Genomic DNA, 22,533 nt, shown 5'->3' with positions numbered 1-22,533 from the left:
CTACTTCGAACATTGAACATGCTGTTTGCCCTCTATTCCAATGTCACCTCTAGGTAAGCGCTGGTCTGGTCCTGAGGATCATCAGCTGTGCACCCTGGGTGATTGAAATGTAGAAGAGTGTGAAGGGTGTGTTGTACTATGTAAAGGTGTATTAGGAATGCAGCACCTGTGCCATTCATGTAACATTGTGTGAGTGTAATATACACATGGGTTAATATATCTATGCTTAACTCCTGTGGGATAATGTGTGAGTAAATGTAAATGTGTATATTTACTGTTTAAAATAATAAAATTTAAGTTTTTTTCTTCTTTTTTTTTTTTTTTTTCGGAGCTGGGGACCGAACCCAGGGCCTTGAGCTTGCTAGGCAAGCGCTCTACCACTGAGCTAAATCCCCAACCCCTAAGGGTTTTTTTTTTTAAAGATTTTATTTTATGTATGTGAGTATACATGTGTCTGTCTTCAGACACACCAGAAGAGGGCATCGGATCCCATTACAGATGGTTGTGAACCACCATGTGGTTACTAGGATTTGAACTCAGGACCTCTGGAAGTGCAGTCAGTGCTCTTAACTGCTGAGCCATCTCTCTAGCTTTACTATCTCTGTTTTGGTTATGCTTTCTCTAAAATACTCCATTTTCTTGGATTTTCCTTTTCATTTAACAGAGGCAAATTACAGTACTAAATTAATTTGTCATGATTGATAACTGCTAATGAGACCTAAATAAGGTAGTAATGAGGCCCCAGCGGCCTGATTTTAGTGATGCCCACTTGAAGGTTATTCGAGACTGTTTAGAAGGTTGTTTGTATTTATGCTTTATGTAAGATTTCCTCCTCTTCCTTCTACCCGCTTTCATATAGCCTAGGGCCTGGTGCTTGCTAGGCAAACAGTCTACTACTAAACTATATTCTGATCCCAGCTTAAATTTAAACAAACAAACAAATAAACAAGCCAGGGGTAGTAGTGGATGCCTACTACCCCTGCGCTTGGGATGAGAAGTAGGTAGGTGGATCTTTGTGAGTTTTGAAGCTGATTTGGTCTACAGAAAGTCCTAGGAGAGCCAGGGCTACACACGGAGAAACCCTGTCTTGGAATAGGGAAACAAACAAACAAACAAACAAACAACAAAACTGAAAAACAGTTTAAGTTTGAGGGTTTTAATAATACATGTAGTAAGGTTAAGTTAAAAGAGCACATAATGGGACTGGAGAGATGGCTCAGTGGTTAAGTACACTGACTGCTCTCCCAAAGGTCCTGAGTTCAAGTCCCAGAAACCACATGGTGACTCACAACCATCTGTAATGTGATCCGATGTCCTCTTCTGGTGTGTCTGAAGACAGCTACAGTGTACTTACATATAATAAATAAATCTTTTTAAAAAACCCAGTCTTATCTCTCTAGCCGAGTTTTGTCTATCCATGGTGCATTTGAGCCCTGCAAGCTGTGTGCTTGATCTTTAGCCTGGGTGACCCTCTCTGCCTAGGTGTGAAGCTAGATTTTTTTTTTTAAACATATTTATTTTCTGTGGACTTGTATTTTCTCAGCTGTGACAGAAAATATCTGACAGGAAGCAGTTAAGGAAGAGTCTATTTTGGGTCCTTTTTAAGAAGGGGGGTAGCTGATGGCAGTCAGGGCTGATCACAGTTGGAGCAGAGAGAAGGAAGCTGCCGTTAACTTGCTTTCTTTCTTTCTGCTCCCTTCAGGGCTTAAACGAAGCATGTTAGGACACTTCCCACACTGAGGGCAGGTCTGCAGTCTTTCTCGAAGTGCACAGGAGTGTTCACGTGGTATTCTAAATCCAGTCATGAGAAACCCACCACAAGACTCCCCAGTGCTGGGAGTGACGGGCCAGTGCTTGAGTGTGACAGGCCAGTGGTGGACTCCCGAGCTGTTCTTCCAGTGCACGGTTATCTTCACAATAAATATAGCAGTGACTTGATTACTCTGCAGCTCTTTGGCTTTTGCACCGGCCCACCCATGAAAACCTGCTTTCTTATGTGCTTTGCACTTCAGACTTTGGCCAATTTTTAATTTATTTGTGTATTAGAAAACTGCATCCTTACGACTTCCATTGCCTGAACGAGTCTGGTTAAAGAATTTTAAAGCATTACTTAAAGAATTTTCTATGCATGGCAGACAGGCTGGTGTAAAGTGGTATTTATGCCTGTATGGTGAGGATAATGTTCGTTCTGGAGAATAGGGACTGACTGATTGGAGGTCCTGGGTGCCCTGTGTTACATGTATATCTTTGTATTGATTCCGAGCAGGTTTAATTTGAGTTGTTTCCCATTAAATTTTTTCCTCATTAGAGGAAACTGTTGCACTTGTCCGTGTAATGGAGGAGGCAGAGGCAGTACTGTAGTGAAACATTTATTCTTAGCTGCACAGTTGGGGAGGAGGGTCTTGCTGTACAGATTTGGAACTGCAGGATCTACGTGCAGGGTTGGAGGAGGGAGCCTAGTACTTCCCTCTACCAAGGAAGCCCCAGAGCTTTTCTGTGGTCTTTCTAGTTCTCTGGAGTTCCTAGTGGATGGATGGCAGGCAGGAGAGGGTTTAACTAGCATCTGCCCTTTATGGGACAGCAGCGTCCTCCCTGAAGCTTTTGTACTTTCCTTATTTTCTGAATTATTGTTTTGTGCATAATATTTTGCTTGCCTGCATGCAGGTGCATCACATGTGTGCCTGGTGCCCTTAGAGAACGAGCTAGGAGAGTGTCAGTCCCCGGAACTGCAGTTGCCCGAGGAGCAGCCAGTGCTCCAAACACTGAGCCATCTCCAATCTCCAGTCTCTCTTGCAACTTTTTTTTTAAATATTTTATTTATTTATTATATATGAGTACACTGTAGCTGTCTTCAGACACACCAGAAGAAGGCATCAGATCCCATTATAGATGGTTGTGAGCCACCATGTGGTTGCTGGGATTTGAACTCAGGACCTCAGGAAGAGCAGTCGGTGCTCTTAACCACTGAGCCATCTCTCCAGCCCAAAAACAAGTTTTTTTTTTTTGGTTCTTTTTTTTTTTTTTTTTTTTTCCGGAGCTGGGGACCGAACCCAGGGCCTTGCGCTTCCTAGGCAAGCGCTCTACCACTGAGCTAAATCCCCAACCCCTTCTCTTGCAACTTTTTTTGGGAGTGAATCTTGGTTATGTAAAATAGTTTCTGCGCTACATAGTCTAGTTTGTTAAAAAAATGTTTTGGCTTAAAACTTAGAGGTATTGAGACAGACAGTGACAGACAAAAACTGTCTGGAGAAAACTGGTTTACAGAAACATTTCTAGAAAAAAAATATTTTTTCTTAGCATCAGGTTTGGGAGGAAATATTGAAAAAGGGTCTTCTGTCAGCTATGGCTTTTTTTTTTTTTTAAACAAAGCAAAAAAGTCGTTTACTTTACTGTGTATAAATAGTTACGACCTTGTGAACCAGAAATCCATGAACGTTAGGAGGTAGATGCTAAGGACTGATGAGGAGATTGTATGTTATAGCACACATCACATACTCACCTGTGCCCAGTTTTCCTCGTGGGTACTGCGGCTTTGAACTCAGACCTGTCTTAGGGTTTTATTGCAGTGAAGAGACACCATGATCAAGGTAGCTCTTATAATGGAGAATATTTAGTTGGGGGCTGGCTCACAGTTTTGGAGATTTAGTCCATCACCATAGCAGGAAGCATGGCATCGTGCAGTCAGACTTGGTGCTGGAGAAGGAGCTGAGTTCTACATCTTGATCAGAAGGCAATATGTACCGGGAGAGGCCATATGTACTGGGTGGAGCCTGAGCATAGGAGGAGACCTTAAAGCCCACCCCCACAGTGATGCACTTCCTCCAAGGCCACACCTTCTAACCGTGGCACTCTGCTCGGGCCTATTCTAACCATGCTTGTAGAACAAGCCTATTCCACCTATTCAGCCATATCTCCAACCCCTGCCTTCTAGTAAATTATTGAAAAATTCTGGTAAATACACTGTAAATTTAATTATACATGATTCTGCTTTCAGTACAAGGATTGTTATCTTCTAGACTGAACTTGAAGTTTACACTGTGGTAAATTATTTTGAAAAATTCTGGCAAACACACTGAGAGTTTGAATCTTGAATGATTCCAGAAAAATCTTTCACAAAGACACTGTAGGAAGATCTCCTTTTTAGTTAGTAAGCATCGTTGGCTGGGTTCTTGATTTGGTTACCTCTGACCACTGATTATATTTAAATTTCATTGAATTGGGCTTGTATATCTGAAATGCTTTCTTAGTGCTGTCACTTTAATTACTGGGTAGCAGACTATTTTCTGCCATTGTACTCTCAAGATCTTAAAACAAGTGTATGTGAATTAGGTGTGGCCTTAATTTCCAAATAACTATATGACAGTTTTTTTAAAAAAAGTTGTACTGTTGTTTGTCCCTGGCATAATGGGAACATTTCTACTTCATACTAAGATGTGTGTTGTTTAATAACAGCACAATGGATTCCTTTGGAGGAAGCCTGTTACTCTTGACTGCTGAGCCAATTCTGCATCATGGTGGGGGGGAGGGGCGGAGTGGGTGGTGGTGGTGGTGGTGTGTGTGTGCGTGTGTCTGGGTGTGTCTGCCTGCCTGCCTGCCTGCCTGCTCTAGAAAGACTGGGGAAAGATGAGCTCTCATCTCTGTAGGCCTGCTGTGAGGCCAGGGCAGCCTCTACAGGCTAAACAGGAACCTGCCCACAGACTGTAGGAACTTCTGTAGCTTTAATTTTTCCGACTAATTCCATGACAGTTTTTAAAGTTGTTTGTCCCTGGCATCACGGCATCAGTTCCACTTCATCCTAATGCATGTAGGCTGTGTGGTTTGATAGTAGCGCCGTGGACTCCACACTGGACTCCTTTGGAGGAAGCCTGCTGCTTATGACTCATCCTATTGTACGCTTAACTCTGGATAGGGTGTGGGCGTGGTTCTGCATTCTGTGCTTTAGGCACAATTCTAAAATGCCGTACTTTGCTCCCTGTGTGTGTTTGTCTTGATGGGAGTAAGTCCTAAGCTGTGGGGTTACAGTTAGGCTGTGGCCTGGTCCCCAAGATGTGGATGTTACTGAAGTTCATTCAGTGGGGATGATGCTCTTCATCCAGTGTCTTGGTCTATGTTGAGTTCCGCTCTTTGCAAAAGTATGCATGGTAGTTTGGAATGGAAGCATTCCTAAAGATTTTGAAACTTTGTAGAACAGTCTAGAACAGCTTTATGTTGTGTGCAGTGCTGTTGCTTGGGGTGTGACTGAAGCTGAAGGTGAGTGAGTGAGGCGGGTGGTCTCTGGCAGATTGCTTCATCCTCTGCTCACTGCTTTATGTAGATGGGAGGCTAAGACATGAGTTTGAAGCCAGTGTGGGCTATATAATGAAACTCCAAAAACCAAACCAACCAACCAGACAAAAGAGGACTCAAACCAAACCCACATCCTCCACCAGCGTTCCTGTTTACTAATGGCAATGCAATCCACTAGAGCTTTTACGGTCTTGGCAGGAAAAAGAACTTTATTATGGTTGGATATGTTATTTGAAAACACCATCACTGCCTCAATGTTTAGTCCTCCCACCTCTTCCTCCTGAGTGCTCAGGTGACAGGTGTGTGATATTGTGCCTGGCTTAGACTTGCATTTTGATCCCTGTGTACCATGCGCTGTGATAATCATAACTTTCCACTGTGCTAATTACCTTTGCGATAGAAAGGATAGGAAGGATGTGGTTGGTTCTGCTTCGGCAACCTCTGACACATTGCCTTTACCCTGTACTGAGCAGGTATGCTATGTCTTCCTGCTGTGGTAGACTATGACCCTCTTACAGCTGTGAACAGAAGTAAATCTGTAATCCCTTAAAGGGGACAGCATACAGGAAGCTATTAACATTGATAGCTGGCAGTTGGATCCTTTTATTTAGAAGAGATTTTCTACAGTCTTTCAGATTGTGGATCATGACCCATCATGTCTTAAGAAAAATTTCTTATGCCTTGGTGGTGTTGCCTGCCTTAGTCCCAGCACTTGAGAGGCAGAGGCAGGTAAGGCCAGCCTGGTCTACAGAGAAACTGCACTCCCCACCCCCACAATACATTCCCCTTACCCACCAAAAAAGGAAGAAAGTAAAATAAATTTCTTCTCAAATCAGGACCACAATTAGATGACTTCTTAGGCTTTTGTAAAGTTTTTTTCTTTAAAACCCATTTACAGAGAAAGTGAGAGAGAGAGAGAGAGAGAGAGAGAGAGAGAGAGAGAGAGAGAGAGAGACATACACACAGACAGACAGACAGAGACTCACCCCACTGAAGGTTTTTAGAGGTTGAAAGGTCTCTAAGGTCGAATATCATCCTTTTTTGCTTGTTTTTATTTTTTGAGACAAGGTTTCTCTGTATAGCGCTGACTGTTCTGGAACTCAGATGTGCTTGTCTTTGCTTCCTGATTGCCGTGTTAAAGTCCAGTGCTACCACACCTGGCACTTAGAAATTCACTCTTTTTTTTTAAAGATTTTTTTTATTTCTTATATATAAGTACACTGTAGCTGTCTTCAGACACACCAGAAGAGGGCATCAGATCCCATTACAGATGGTTGTGAGCCACCATGTGGTTGCTGGGAATTGAATTCAGGACCTCTGGAAGAGCAGTCAGTGCTCTTAACCACTGAGCCATCTCTCCAGCCATTTCTCCATCTAGAAATTCCAGGTAAGCGCTCTACCACTGAGCTAAATCCCCAACCCTAGAAATTCATTCTTAAAAACTTTGCAGTATTGAGGTTGGTGTTTGAATTTGAACTCACATGCTATAATCACAGCCCTTAGCCTAGAAAATAACCCTTTACTTTTTCATTGCCAATCTTATCCATTCTACATAGTCCTTGGGCCAAGTCCATAAAAGTCTCATTGGTGGAACTTGGTTCAGCCAGAAACAAGGCCGATGTTTAAGGCTGATGTTAGGGCGAATCTGTTTCTCCTCCTGAATCCACCCACCTTTCAAAGCCTGGTCTCAGCCATCAGCAAATCTGCAGAGGTCAGGTCAAAGACCCTAGGTATCTTCTGGTTTTCCTAGAGACCCAGAGGGAGCTGCAACTCCCACATGTACTGTTTGATTGACATCTGTAAATTAAGACTTCTGTGGTGAGGTGATGTAATGCACAGGCAACACATCTTGGGAGCAAAAAAAGCCCTCTCTAAATTTTTTATTCCCAAAATAATTTTTAAAAATTTTTGTGTAATTGCTTATTATTGTGCTTGCTGGTCCATTTCCAAGTCCCTTCTACATGTGTGTGCAATATTGTATATAAGCTTATTCTATATACTAGTAGTTGGTTAGCCTCTCTGTCCTTGAACACTCATTTATCTGATGGTAGTAGATGTATTGATTATCACGTGTATAGAAGTGCAGTGGACTTGTATTATTTCTGTTTATATATTGGGAACTTTTCTGTCTACCTATAAATGAGAGAGAATGCTAGGAATGCTAGAGGCTTCCCGGGCTTCACTACCCAGTATTGTTCTGTATGGAAGTTAACCAGATGAAAAGGGTCACTGAAGGTGTAGTCACTAGAAGCTGGGATTCATGGCATTTGAGCCGTACAGAACTGGAGGAGCAAGGACGAAACACCAGAGGAGCAGCACACTGCAGTCTCATTGCTAGGAAGTCAGTCAGAAGAGTCTGCTTAGAGGCCAGTGAGGGATCCTGCTTGACTGCTCCTGTGGGCACAGGCCAGGAATTGGGCGACCAGGAGGAATCTGAGGAAAGAGGTGAGATTTGGCAAGGTTCAGGGTGAGTTGTCCAGACAAGGGAAGGTGGAGGTGAGGGAGAGAAATAAGCAGAGGAAGTGAGAAGAGGAGGTGCCAGGTGGTTCTGCTGGCTTAGTAACATGGGAGAAAAAGATGGGCGGGAAGCATTTTCCCATTTTTTTAATAGATGGAAAGGTGCAGAAGTTCTGTCAGGAGTTGATCCTCTCATCCTTGTCATCACAGGATTTCTACCATCTTTGTGTCTTGGAAGCAGTGATACCTTCTGCCATTGCTAGGTGGGCTTTGTTTTCATTTCAGTTCAATGATGATCTACTGTTTTTCTTTCTCCCTCTTCCCTTTCTTTCCCTTCACTTGACTTTGTTCCTATCAAGAAGGCCTCGGCCTCTGGACGGGACCAGGACTACATTGTGTGCCTTGTGCTTGCTCTTCTGGTTCCCTTTTGGGGCCGCCCTCAGAGAATCGTAGTGTAGTTTCCTGTTCTGAAAATTCTAGCATACAAATTGATTCCCTCTCTCCCTCCCTCCCTCCCTCCCTCCCTCCCTCCCTCCCTCCCTCCCTCCCTCCGTGTGTGTGTGTGTGTGTGTGTGTGTGTGTGTGTGTGTGTGTGTATTTTATTGGATGTCTTTTTGTTTTTGAGACAGGATCCAACTCTGTCACCTGAGCTGGAGACACATTCCTGTCTTAACGCTCTTGAGTGTTAGATTTGCAGTTGTGAAACAATGTCTGGTTTGATCCCTCCCTCCCTCCCTCCCTCCTTCTTCTGTCAATGTTTGCTGAGCCAGAGACCAGCCTCAGGTACTGTTAAGTGCCATGAATCCTTCTCCTCTAAGATGGTGCCTCTCATTGACTTGGAGCTTTTTGGTTAGGCTGGATGAGCAGTGATCCCTCGGAGTTTGCTTCTGTCTCCACAGCATGGTATTACAAGTACACATCTCCATGCCTGGCTTCTATTGTTTACTTGTTACTGTTTTATTTGTCTTGGATGCCCCTTTTGTGTTTGGTGCCCAAGGAGGCCAAAAGGAGGCTTCAGGTCCCCTAGAATTGGAGTTGCAGCCTTACCAGTCGGCTGACTGCCTGCCAGTGAGCTTGAACTGTGGATTCGACCTTTGGTCCTTGTGCTTGTACAGCAAGCACTTTCCCCACTCACTCTCACTTGTTTTCTTAGGCACAGACAGTTCTTCCATACTCTAAATCTGGATAAACAGCTGAAACAGGACCCTACATACGCAGAGGAAGGGTTACGGTACTTAGTGTACACATACACGCATTTTGAATCTGAATCCTTCCTTTTCTCAGCCTTTGTGCTGTCATTACACTGCTGTAGCTCTTGGAGCCTCTCTTGGGACACTTGTTAGGAAATTGGTGCCATTCTCGCTTTTATTCCTTTGAGTTTCATCCACATGTTGGAACAAGGAAATTTTGCTTCATATTCATGATGAAAATCCTGTCCATTTGCTGGGGGTGTCAGGATTGCTGGGAGGGTCTGCATGACTATACACAAAACCTTCTGCTCATGGTATCACCTTCCAGGCTAATGAATGGTTTAACATAGTCACTAACCCAGTGCAAATTGTCCTAGAAGCTGTGGCAGTTTAGAGATGGAAGGGCATTGATTGCTAGCATATTAACTAAACAGAAGTTCTAAAAGAGAGATTCTGGCGCACAGAGAACTCGCTGTTCTTTAGCACCCACATTGGACATCTCATAACCTATAACCTATAACCTATAACCTATAACCTATAACCTATAACCTATAACCTCAGCCCCAAGGGAGCATCCTCTCCCAGCTTCTTTGGGCATGTGCACACAGGTGGCATGCACATGCACACTTTATTCCGTACGCCGACCAGTGAGAGTCAAGTCTATGTACTGACAGTGGATGTGTGTTGTTGGGTACATTCCTGGCTTCCTAGCAGACTGTATGTATGTCTTGAAGATTAATTACCACACCCACTGAGTAATCACACTTGTAAGGATCCCTGCTTCACATCTTCTTGCCTAACATTTTAGAGCAATGTTGGTTTTACCCACTCACTCAGTCTTATAAGTCAGCATCAGTTCTCTAGAACGCCCATCTGCTCAGCTCCCAGGATCTCAGCAGTCTCTCCCACTTGGTCTCTGCTGCTCCTGTCATTTGATGCTCTTGAGCTGTTGGGCAACTGGCATCAGAAGGTTTTGTTTGTTTGTTTGTTTGTTTGAGAAAAGATCTCACTTTGTAGCCCAGTTTGGCCTTAGCCTTCAGTTCATTCTTCCTTAGCCTCCTGAGTCAGGGATTATAGACAGGAGCCACTGTTCTGACTAAGAGGCTTTGATGTGTTAGAAATTGACTGTAGTATTCCTGTAAGAGACTGTCATATTGATCTCATCCCACAGAGCAAGTGTGGGCTCCAGGAGACATCTGTTTTGAAATTTGTATGAAAGGGCTGTTGGATCTTTGCATTTAAAAGCTTTCCCCCCAAACTAGTTCTCTCCAAGGGTTTTGTCAGGTGAGTGAGATTTTTCTCAATTTAGAAAGTTCTTTAGGTGACTATTACACAGGTTTTTATTGGAAGAGGACAAAGGAAGAATTAAGTCAGTGTTGACTTTCTAGATTTGTGAAGACTGGAGATGAGGGGAGGTGAGAACACGCTTTGCAGTCCTCTGTCCCATACAGAGAAGAATGCACTGTCTTCATGAGGTGGACTTGCTAAGAGACATGGGGGAAGTTAAGGCAGACAGGCTCTGGAGTAGGGAAGGACATATTCTGTGGAGCTCCTTGTCTCTTTGTTTATATCTAGTGAGTGGGAAGGCTAACTGGTAGTTTATGTAGAGGGTCTGGAAAAAAAATACATATATATATGACGTGCTATGTTCATCCTCATAGGTCTGTTTAAAGGAAAGAACCAAATGTTACTAGTGTAGCAAGGAGTTGGTCTCTGCTCTCTTTGTCAGAGCACATGGCAGGCTGTGCCCAGGAGGCTGCACTCGTGCTCTCATGTTCACATTGCTCCCTTAGGAACTCTTATTTATTTTTATTTTTTAAATGATCGAGATAAGGTCTCTCATAGGTTCTCAGAGATGCATCTTCCTCTGTTTCTCAAGTGCTGCCATTAAAGACATGGGTCGTCACAGTTGGGTAGGAAGGCTTCTGACTGAGAGTTTGGTTTTGCTTAAGCTGGGACTAGTGATCAGTGTGCATTTCTGTTTTGAAGTAATGTATTTTGAATGCCCTTTGAGTATCATAAGGAAGAAAAGGCATTTTTAAAGCTATCATGGTTAGAGGGGTTGCTGTGCTGTTGGGAGGTGGTGACTATGTTCGATTGCCAGGTCATGCATGTGGGAGGAAAGGAGGTTGCAGCTCTCCCAGGCAGAATTCTAGAGTCAAAGCCACTCTTTTGGAGGCTACAGAGATATAGTTTGAAGGAGTTCCTGCTTCTCTTTTTCTTCATTCCTTACTTAATTTCCTGTGTAAGCTATTCATCCCAGTTGAACTTTCATGCTTCAAAAACTATAAATCGATTGGACCAAAAGGGCAAAGTGCTGGGATAGAGATTGTGATTCCGTGTTATGTGTCAGCTGACTAGACTCTGCTGTCCTGTGATTCTTGCATTTCCTTGTTCTGATGTGTGTGTGTGTTCCACTTGACCGGGTTATACAGACACAGACACACATGCACACATCCAAGCACCCGCTAAACAATAAATAAATCTTTAGCCAGGCAGTGCTGGGAAATACTTTTAATCCCAGCACTCAAAAGGTAGAGGCAGATGGATCTCTGAGTTCAAGGCCAGCCTGGTCTACAGAGTGAGTTCCAGGACAGCCAGGGCTACACAGAGAGCCCTGCCTCATTGAGCCTAGGTAGTCGACGGGTCGACAGGTCTTTAGAGAAGCTTGTTATAGCTCGTAGGTAAAGGCAAGACGGCCTTCATGTACGTCTGTGCACACTGCGCGTCTGCATTCATTATGCTCGGTACAAATGGACCTGGCTACTGACATACCAGAAGTACGGAACACTCAGGTACTAGGAGAGCTTGAGAGAGAGCTGGTGAGCGGCAGGTCCTCATATAGTGTGTACCATATCTACCTCAAGGTCTCTCATTACATCATAACCAGGAGCCTTCAGAGTAACAGTGTCGTCTTCCTCCTCCTTGTAAAGAAATCAAGTTCCAAGGATCTGTGAAATCTGCCTAAAACTCAAAAGCTTCGTTGTGAAACATGTCTCTAAACAAGTCCTGCACACCACCTCCCATCCATGTGCTGGATGGAGAGTGTCCCATGTATATCAGGCTTCTTTTAAATCTCCCAGCTTTCTTTGACATGTGTTCTCCATCTCGTTTCCTACATGATCTTCCTCACTTTGCTTCTGAAACATTTCCCATTGCCACCGTTCTGCTCAGCAGTCTCCTTGGCCTCAAGTAGCTTTGACCATGCTGTCAATTCCAACTCTGACCGCCCAGAATAACCATGTCCGTGTCCACCTGGAGACGCTGTCAACCCACGTCTTCACTCAGCTCGCCCTCCTCATGTTTACAACACACATGGAGAGGATATTACTCTGTCCAGCCTATTGTTTTCCTGAACTTCCTGACCTGCTCTAGAAGTCCCCGTCTACGCAATCCTACAAGCCAGAACCCAGCAGCTCTTCCTTCTGACTGCCAAAAATGAGATTGTAAGTCCAGTCGATTTCTATTCCAAGAGAAATAAAAAAACTTCCTGTGTCTACTGCCACTCTCATTTCTGACTCCGTAAATCAGTACTTACTCACTTACATTCCCTCAGTCACACACCCAATCCAGTTTATTCTCCATACTGCTCAGAAGTGACTTGACTACATCTGACACACCCCTCGTCTATACCGAACATCCATCTGTCCTATAAACTGACAAGGATATATTTTAGTTTTTTTAAATTTCACAACCACAATGAGAAAAGCACCTTATGATGGAATATATAAACACACATGTGAACAGTGCCATGGTGGCACACTTGCTCCTGTAAATCCCAGTACTTGGGAGACTGGGCAGGAAGATCCCTAGCTCCACACCAACCTGCATTATGTGTTAGGATCCTGAGACTCAACCAGAGGACGGGTCAAAGAGAGGAGCCAAGATGGTGGAGGAAGAGAGTAAATATTATCTAAGCACATTTGTATGCACTTGTGGAAAATGTTACAATGAAACCAATTATTTTGTACAAGTAATATATTAATAAATTTTAAAGATATCACAAGGCTGGGCATAGTGAGTATATGCGTTTAATCACAGCACCCAGGAAGTGGGTGGATCTCTAAGTTTGAGCTCAGAAGTGAGCCTGGCCTGCAAGCCAGCTCCAGGGCAGCTAGACTACATTGAAAGATCTTATCTAAGGAATAGAATGAAAAACACAAAGGGCTCTCCTCCACTCCATTCTGCTCACCCAGCAAACTATTAATCTTTCAAAATAAAAACTAAGTCTTGACCTACTTCCAAAAGGACTTTGATATTTTTGAAAATCTCTAAAAGGACATGTGTAGATTTTATATTTTTATTTTATATCACCACCAGAGATAGGTGCTAGGCAATATAACCCATGTGAGGGAAACAGCCCCTCACCCCGACACACGAGCAACTCAAGCATGGACTTTTGCCATGTTACTGTTCCCAGGACATTCCTCCCGAAGTGGCGAGGTTGGCAGTGACCTCCAAAGACAGAACACGGTGGGCAAGTCATCAAGGAGACATGCGTTTGGGCTCACAGATCTGGAGGTCTGAGATACAGCATCAGTCTCTTTGGTGAAGGGCCCATGCTGCTGGAACATGGCAGAAAGAGGAAGCGTTCAGATTCACATGGAGGGGAGAAAAGGGGTAAATGGGGACCCAGCTCTCTGGAGTCAGGACCTGTTGGGTACATTCCTGAGGGCTGCATCTTAGTGACTCACACTACCAGGCTTCTTCCCCAGCATTGCTGTGTGAGGAAACTGAACTTCAGTGTGAGCTTTGATGAGAAGGAACCAAGGCAGAACTGTGTTAGGCGTATACTGTGGAATTCTGTGGGCTTGGTTAAGAGCTTGGCAGTCTCTTTCCTCCTCATCTAGGCCTTCGGGAACGTTGGTTTTATGTTTTTATTGTTAGTGTATGTGAGTGAAGTGTCCGGAAGGAGGAGAGATTTCCTATTCCTCCTCCTTCCAGCCTGGAGAGTCACTTTAGAAAAGTTGTTGTGGATTTCCTCATTGAAAGTTGGTGCAGATTTAGACCTTGTTGGAGTTTAGTTTGTCCTCTGAAGCTTGCATAACCTTACCAAGCTTCCTCCTGTGGGATGGCTGTTTGCGATGTGCTGAGTCACTTCCTTAAGTTTGAGTTTGTTTTCAGGTACTTACCAGTCTCTAATCTGCAGCTCTCTTTTCTGGTTTTCATTTTAGGTGTGTATGTGTCCACGTAAAAACATCTGTGATCACAACTAAGGTTTAGCAAGGATGGGAAGGTTGTAGTGGAGGACCAGAGTTTACAGACTAGATGGAGGGGAGGGTTTGCATCTCCCGCTTAGGGGGACAAAGAATTGTATTGAAACACTTAGTTTTGTTTTTTTTTTCCTCCCTTTGGTAAAAGAAACATTGAATTAAAAGGTGCGTGAGGCGCTTTCTTCTTTTAGCTTCTTTATTACTCTCCTTACTTCTTAATCTCAAGAGCAGTAACAGAACACCTCATCCTGGAACTAACAGGAGTCCATGTCTTTTCCTCCCAGGAGCAGGGTGGGAAAGGGGAGACTAGATTGAGGCTGTCTCTTCTCTGGAAGGAGGCCAGGTCAGTCCTAGGCATGACCCAGCACGGCTCTGGTATTGTGAGGACGGGAAGGAAGCTCACTTGCCTGTGGAATTCTGTCTGAGAACTTCCGGCAATACAGAGATTCTCTGAGCTCTCAAGCAAATATTTAAAGCCATAAGAACAACTTCCATCTGCAAATACTTGGTTTCCAGAGAAAAGTGACTCTCTGGATCTAGCTGGATTCAGGCTTCCCCGCCCCCACCGTGAGACCCTGTGTGTGTGGTTCATTTTTCTCATCAGTAAAGAAGGATAATCACAATGTCTTAGTCTGTAGGGTTATTGAGATGAAATGGATCAACATTAGATAAAGTCTCGTGTGTTTATACACACACAGCTTGACTCTGAGCCTGCGCTTGGAGAGTGAGTCAGCGCTCCCTGCACTTCACTGTTCAGCTCTTCCGATGATTTTGCTTTATAGAACTGTCATCCATCACAGTCAGGACCATGGCGTTGATTGGGCTTACTAGCTAGCTTGTTCAGCTTGCCTGTTTTCCTCTTGCTCAGACATCTGTGAGGAAGAAGGAGATTGACTTGTGCTCATTTGTGGCTGGGTAAGGTCATAGATAGCATTTCCCCATCTTTAATTTTTGAAAGTTATTCATGCATCTTTCATTTGTAAAGTTTTATCATACAAAAGGGCATATAAACAGGATAATAGAAACTGTAATCCTAGGAACCAAGCACAGTGATGGATGTTGGATTTTATCATTCAGGAGAATTGGGAGTTAAGGCCATTCTAGGACTCATTCTCAGTGTCAGACATGTGGAGATGTGCTTCACATGATGTCATGGGAAGGGGCAGCCATATTACCCATGGGATTGGTCCTCATATTCCCTTTTTGGTTTAACTTAATTCCCTTAGTACAGTGGTTCTCAACCTTCCAAATGCTGCAACCCTTGAATATAGTTCTGTGGAGAGCTGTAGGATCCTCTACTCCGTCCCCGCTCCTGACCCCAGTCTTCCCTGCAGGGTCTCATGTAGCCCAGGTTGGCTTTAACCTCACTGTGTTTCTGAATTCTTCATCTTCCTGCTTCCTTAGTGCTGAGTTTTTCCTACTCTAGAATACTTCATTAGTTTTTTTTCCTCCCAAATATTTTGAGACTCTTGATTTAAATTGTTTTCTAGAAATAATGGAATCTGTTAAAGATATCCCCTCAGAAGAGTGAAAATCTTTAGGGTCAGTAAGACCTATATCCTGTTCCCAGGTTGATCTTGGTGCCTCGTGTGACCTTGGGCTCCAAACAGTTTACGCCAGTGCCCACTTTGGGCCTGTTTTCCTCAGATGACAGATAGTTCTGGATGTGGCATTGGCTGGTCAGCTTTGGTTGTCAGAGTTGTTAGGAATTCTAGAAACATCTGGGGATGAAGCCAGGAATGTGCTCATTGTTTTAGTCTCCAAGTTCTGGCCCCAATGTCAGTCAGTGTTGAACAGTCACTGTCAAACCAAGTTGAAGACACCCCTGAATTTATTTCAGAATCCTAGCAGTAGATGTTCTTGTTTGCTGAGTTCCTGTTATAGACATTTAATTCACAGTATGAATTGCTTCATCACTGCCTTTGTAGGACAACTGGCAATATGCTTGACACTGTGTTTAAAACAGGGCATGTGCTGACTGGAAGCTCGTTTACTCAGATGGGTTCTTCTTAAACTTAACATGTTTTATGTGTATATGTGTTTTGCCTCCACTTATGTGTGTGGACCACATGTCCCATGCCTTCAGTCTCTACAAGAGGTTGTCATCTCTTCTGGAACTGGGGTTAAGACAATTTGTAAGCCACTATGTGGTGGTAGGAATTGAACCTGTATCTTGTATAAGAGCAGCAAGTGCTCTGGTTCAAGTTACTCTGACTTTTTCCCATAGCCTTAAGACTAATTAGTAGCCTGTAGAGAGGTTTAAGGACAGGCTAAGAAAGCTCACTTTTCCTTGCACCGTGTAACATGCACATGGGACATCTTGGTGCACAGCAAACCAAGCTAGGAGTAGGTGATATTTTTTTAAAATTTAATTTTTAAGTTTTAATATGTTGGGGAGCAAAGGTTATAGGATTGTGCTTGAGGTCACTGCTTGTTCTCAGAGCCCCTCCTGCCCTGCCATGCCCTGCCCTGCCCTGCCCTGCCCTGCCCTGCCCTGCCCTGCCCTGCCCTGCCCTGCCCTGCCCTGCCCTGCCCTGCCCTGCCCTGCCCTGCCCTGCCCTGCTCTTGTGTTTGGAGCTGGGTCTCACCTTGACTGGGATCGTGCACGTGGGTAGGTGAGTCTTGTTTATGTTTGTGTTTTCCCTGGTTATGCTTTTCCCCCTCCCCTTCTCCTGCAGATCTCAAGGCATTATGGGTGCACATGTGTTTTGTTTTTTAGTATGGAATAGTTTATTTAGGGCATGGGGAGGGGAGTTGAGGGACTGGGGGGGGGGTGCTGGCCATGGCGAGATGGGGAGGGGAACAGGGTAAGAGGGAACAGAAGAGCCATCCCTTGGAGATTATGTGGTGTTTGTTCTACCATTTTGAAAGTTACCTCACTGTTTTCCTATACTTTTTATGTGTAAAACCTAATGTCACTGAAGTTTGAAATTGCCTTTAAAAATATATTGGCAATCTTACTGTATTCACAGCACGTGTCCTACTCCACCTGATTTCTCATATACGGAAAGTGTGAACACTTTGTCATGTGTGTTCTAAAGTGATTTTGCAAGATTGGATACAGGACTCCGCCTTGGTTTTGACACTAGAGTTTGATTTCACCTTTAGGCAAATGCATTCTTATATAAAGCATTTGCTGGATGAAAAGTTGTGGTTATACCTTTAATTAAAGGCCTACCTGTGAAATACAGAAATAAACTATTTTAGTTCAGTCACAAAACAGAAGTGTGATTACTCAAACAGTTAAGGGTGGAGGGGCCGGCATGCTGTCGCTTTAGACTGTTCCTCTTCTCTCCCCCTCTGCAGTTATTAGGAGGGAGAAGAAGGTGCTAGGTCCTGGCCACTCAGGTACTCTATAAACTGCTGGGGCTGCATCGACAGGTGTGTGCACGAAACCCCCCCCAGTTCTTTGCTCCGCCATTGCTGTGAAGGTTCTGAGCTTTCTTCTCAAATTCCACTGGGACCATTGTTTTGATTCTTCTAATATTTTGCTGCTTTTTAAACTTACTGTGCACAGTAAATTCTATGTATTAAATGTAGGTTTGATGGATAACAAGGACAGATAACAACTGTGGACACTCTGCTTTCCTCCCTACTCCTTTACTCTGCTTAAATTAACAGAAATACATTCTTAAAGCCCAGAGGACTAGGAAATTCAAGCTCCAGATTCTGGCAGATTCATGGTCTGGTGTTTATAGTGTTTGTAATTAACATACTGAACTGAAAATACTCGGAAGAAAGATTGCACAAAATAAACCTTTTCTCATCATGGCCTGTACAATATTGTATAATAGTTGATTACATGATAATTGTAGAACCATTTTAAGTGTTTGAGGAAGGCCACTTCTAGGTTTTATGAAAACCTTTTCCTCTTCCTCTTCCTCCTCCTCCATATAAGGGACAAGAACATTCTACAGTTAGATGTCTTTATGGAATCTTGGGCCCTGTCTCTCACAGATTCCTAAGAATGGTTATATTCAGTACACTCCTTTAAGACTTTTTTTTCCTCATTGTTAAGATTTTTGAGAGACACTAATGTTGATACAACTTTTTTTAGTTCAATAATTAATAATTCGGAGTTGGGCCTAGAGAAATGGCTCAGTAGTTAAGAGTATTTACTGCTCTTACAGAGGAGCCAAGTACAGTTCTTAGCACACACATGATGGTTGGAACACAGCCATCTGTAACTGCAGTTAAAAGGGATTGCAGGTCCCTCTGGTCTCCGGAGGCACCAAGCATGTACATGGTGTACATGCAGGCGAAACACTCATGCATATTGATAAATAATTTTTAAAATGTAGAGAGAACTTGTCCTCTGTGTAGAATGAAGTAGGTAGGACAAGGCACTGGCGGGTTAGGGACATCCTCCCTCTAACTTCTTTCTCCCGGAAGAATGTGCCCTGTGAACAGCTGTGCTGAGCCACTTGGGCTCACCTTAGAGAGGACATATCCACACCCCTGCACACCCCAGCACACCCCTGCACACCCCAGCACACCCCTGCACACCCCAGCACACCCCTGCACACCCTACACACCCCAGCACACACCTGCACACCCCAGCACACCCCTGTACACACCAGCACACCCCAGCACACCCCTGCACACCCCAGCACACCCCTGCACACCCCAGCACACACCAGCACACCCCAGCACACCCCTGCACACCCCAGCACAGCCCTGCACAGTCCTGTACACCCCAGCACACCCCTGCACACCCCAGCACACCCCTGCACACCCCAGCACACCCCTGCACACCCCAGCCACGTTTGGTCCCATATTCAGTATGCAGGCTCGCTCAAGTAGTGTTGGGAAGGAAGACACCCACCTAATTTGGCAGGTTGCTGGAGTTGTCCTCCTTCCTGCCATTTCTTCTCTTTCTGTACGTGGTGTTGTGCCTGCACAGACAGATCTGTGTACCATGTGCATGTCTGGTGCCTGCAGAGGCCAAAAGAGTGCATTGGATTCCATGGATTTAGCATTACAGAGAGTAAACCAACTTGTGGATGCTGGAGAGGAAACTCGGCTCTTGGAAAAGTAACACTTGATCCATTACTCCAGCTCCTGGACTCATCTTTTACGAGTTAAATTTTTTAAAGAAGACTTCATGTAGATTCATCCATGTGATTCTTGAGCTTGTGATGTAGCCGAGGATGACCTTAAACTCTTGATTCTCTTGGCTCCACCTCACAAGTACTGGATCTGTAGGCATGGGCTGCTGGCTCTGGAAGTGCGCTGTTGTGTCATTGAGAATAGATTCCTCTTTAGATTGGGATATGAACGTAGATTGAGGATGTGAAGTATGAGTGCATGTAGTGGGGTGTACCATGCTGGGCAGTAGCTGACCAGTGTGCGCCCCAGAGTGTTCTCTACTAGACAAGCGTTGTCTTGGTTCGGGGAGCATTTGAGGGACGGTGAGGGAGGAGGGAGAATGCTCAGGAAGGAGGCAGTCATGGGTGGCTGGGAATGCCATATACTGTAGAAGTTTCAACAAAAATTTCATAGAGGATACAAAAATGTAAGACTTTGATAAAGGTTTGATGATTATGCTGTTTGGATTACTGTTAAACTCCATCTAAGCTTGTCTTAAGGTGAAACGAGCCTAGTGCTGAGTGAATCCTTGCTTAGGGGAGGAGAGAAAGAGACACCAAGCCAGTTCATCAGAGAATCATGTTGGGTCTTTCCCTCCCCCTGTCCTGTGCGTCGTCGTTTTGTAACACTGAGAATAAACACTTGATGGAAAGCAAACTGTCAGATAAGAGCTCTGTGTAACCCAGACCAACTCAGGATGCACCTTCATAACGATTACTGGTTATGTTCAGTTGGTCCAGGTAGAAAGAGACTAAAAGTGTGAAAGGCGCTAAGAGATCAGCATTGACGAACTCTGCTTTTCTTTCTCCTTTCAGAGCATCCTGCCCTGCTGGAGTTCATACCCAGTCCTGAGCAGCACTGATTTTTGCCATGGAATCTGTGAGTACTGCTTTTTGCATTTGCTCTTGGGCCTGATGGAATTTTGCTCAAGACAGTGACTGCTGTCCTGGATTTTATTCAGAGAGGATGGTGTGGAGTAACTACACCACTCCTGGGGTCTATAAGTAACATCTCTTGTGTCCTTGTGAGGGAGATTTCATTGAAAAAATAGTAGGTTGATGGTCTCGTCTACAAAATGCACTTGTTCCTCCCGCCTCCTCTAAGTAGTTTGCAGACCCAGTGGCAGGTGCTGTGCTTGTTTAGTACCACGTGCATGTGCGTCAGCTGTTACCGTGAAGGATAGAGTCAGACGTGCGCAGGCTGGATCTGGGACCTGGATCCTGTGCTGCTGGTTTGGGTCCTGCTGCAGCTTTCATGATTTCCCTGATTTGAGGCCAGGCTGTGAACATTTGCAAGGAATGGGATCTTTGATATGTCCCAAACCTCCTGAGAGTGACTGGCATGTGTTCTGAAAATAGGAACATCTGTCCCCATAGAGGCCCATCTGCCTTTGAGTCATAGCTGGCATATTGTTTCTTCTCTAATGGAAGATTGATAACTGGCAAGAAAAGTTCTTGGCAAGTTTTAAGATCTCCATGTCTTGCCCAGTTCTTAGTGTTTTCAGGTGAGTAGCCCCAGATGTTATCTGTTATTTACAGGCCTCCCTCTACCTCCTTAGTCAGTGTTCTTACTCCATTTTTATCTTGGTCACCATTGCCTCTGGCCCCTTTGAAATGGATCTGACTAATCTTTCCCTTGAGTTGCTTGAAGGAGAGGAACTATAGGGGCTGGAGAGGTGGCTTGTGCTGAAGAGCACTTCCTCTGGGGGACCTGGGCTCAGTTTTCAGAACTTAAAGATGACATGCAGCCATCTGTAACGCCAGCTCCGAGGGACGCAAGCATGTTGTTTTGGTTTCTTTGTGTGTCAGGCTCACATGCAGTGCTTTTGTACATGCACATGCAGAGTATACACACATATTTTTAATAAAGAAGGCACAAGGACCAGGTGAGGGGACTGTCAGGGTGAAAGCTATCATCATGTAAAGTGAATAATTCAATTAATAGGAGAATAAAAAGAGCTGGGTGTTGTGGCATATCCTTTTAATCCTAGCATTGGGGATGCAGAGGTCTGCAGATATTGGAGTTCGAGGCTAGCCTGATCTTCATAGAGAGTTCCAGGATGGCCAGAGTGAGACCCTGTCTTGAAAAAGTAAGGGAAGGGATCAGTAAAAAGATAGACAGAGAGGAAACTGACTGCAGGCCTTAAGCTATGACAAAGGATCAGTAACAGGCAGGCGCTGTCCTGGCAGTGGAGTGACCCCATGTGCTTCTCTCCATCCCAATAGAAGAAATTATTTTAGATTTGAAGGCAGATCCAGCTTGTCCCTGCACCAGACACTGTTAAAATGAAAAGGAAAAAGAGAGTGGAAGCCTGGGAGCCAGCCACACGCACCCAGGATTGGAACTATATTTATTCATGCATATTAATGAGGAACAAGGAAAAGCAAAATGTTGTTTATTTGTATGTGGGGGTGATTGTTAGTATTTCATGATTCTAGAGATGTAATTCTCCGACTAGAAGAAAATCATACTAGGATCGTATGCTGAGAGCTTGTAGGGTTGGCCTACTTGGTCTGGGCTCTGGTACAGTTAATTTGAAGAGAAAGTAATTTCTATATGTGTGCTTTGCTTACTGTATCTTGTGCACCGCTTGTTTACTGGGCTCTCAAGGAGATCAGAAAAACATTAGATTCCCTGGAACTCGAGGCAAGCACAGTGAAGAGTCGCCACATGACTGCTGGGAATTAAAACCCAGCTATTCTGCAGGAAAGGTGCTCTTTACTGCTGAGCCATTTCTCCACCCCTGAGGGGTGTGTGTGTGTGTGTGTGTGTGTGTGTGTGTGTGTGTGTGTGTTGTCAGCTTTTTGTTTTTTGAAAAACTCTTGATGATATATCTCAGATTGGCCTCCAGTCTTTTCTGTGATTGCAGGTATAAGTCATCACACCCAGCAACATGTTGGCTTCTGAAAGTGATAAGGCATGATGATAAAGTGTGATTTATATGAAAGAAGGCTTGGTTCGTTTGTATGTGCACATCAGCTATGGTTTTAGTTTGTTTTAGGCTAGCATGTATCTGCAGCATGTGTGCCTGTTGCTTACAGAGGCTGGAAGAGAGTGTTGTATCCCCTGGAGCTGGAGTTACAGACGGTTGTCAGCTGCCACATGGATGCTGGGAATGTCCTCTGGAAGAGCAGTCAGTGCTCCTAATTGCTGAGCCATCTCTCCAGATCCTTATGCTTTTTTTTTTTTTTTTTAAATTTAACATGTATATTCAAAATAGTAAAGTAGAAACAGGAAGATCAGAAATTGGAGGCAACCCTAGTGAGGCTTTGTCTAGATAAATAAAATTTAAGTTGAAA

The 22,533-nt window shown here is 44.2% G+C and overlaps 1 protein-coding gene across 2 annotated transcripts in view; it reads left to right on the top strand.

The window, feature by feature from the left end:
* The window catches only part of Ankrd11 (ankyrin repeat domain containing 11), a 158,656-nt gene that overhangs the window by 47,326 nt on the left and 88,797 nt on the right, over positions 1 to 22,533 (top strand). For both annotated transcript variants that reach the window (XM_008772667.4, NM_001374009.1), the window contains exon 2: positions 20,050 to 20,113. The gene's annotated coding sequence lies outside the window, so the exon portion shown is untranslated. The remainder of the gene's footprint in view (positions 1 to 20,049; positions 20,114 to 22,533) is intronic.

The sequence above is a fragment of the Rattus norvegicus genome, chromosome 19 (assembly GCF_036323735.1).
Source record: "Rattus norvegicus strain BN/NHsdMcwi chromosome 19, GRCr8, whole genome shotgun sequence".
Lineage (NCBI taxonomy): Eukaryota > Metazoa > Chordata > Mammalia > Rodentia > Muridae > Rattus > Rattus norvegicus.
This window is presented reverse-complemented; position numbering and strand designations above follow the sequence as displayed.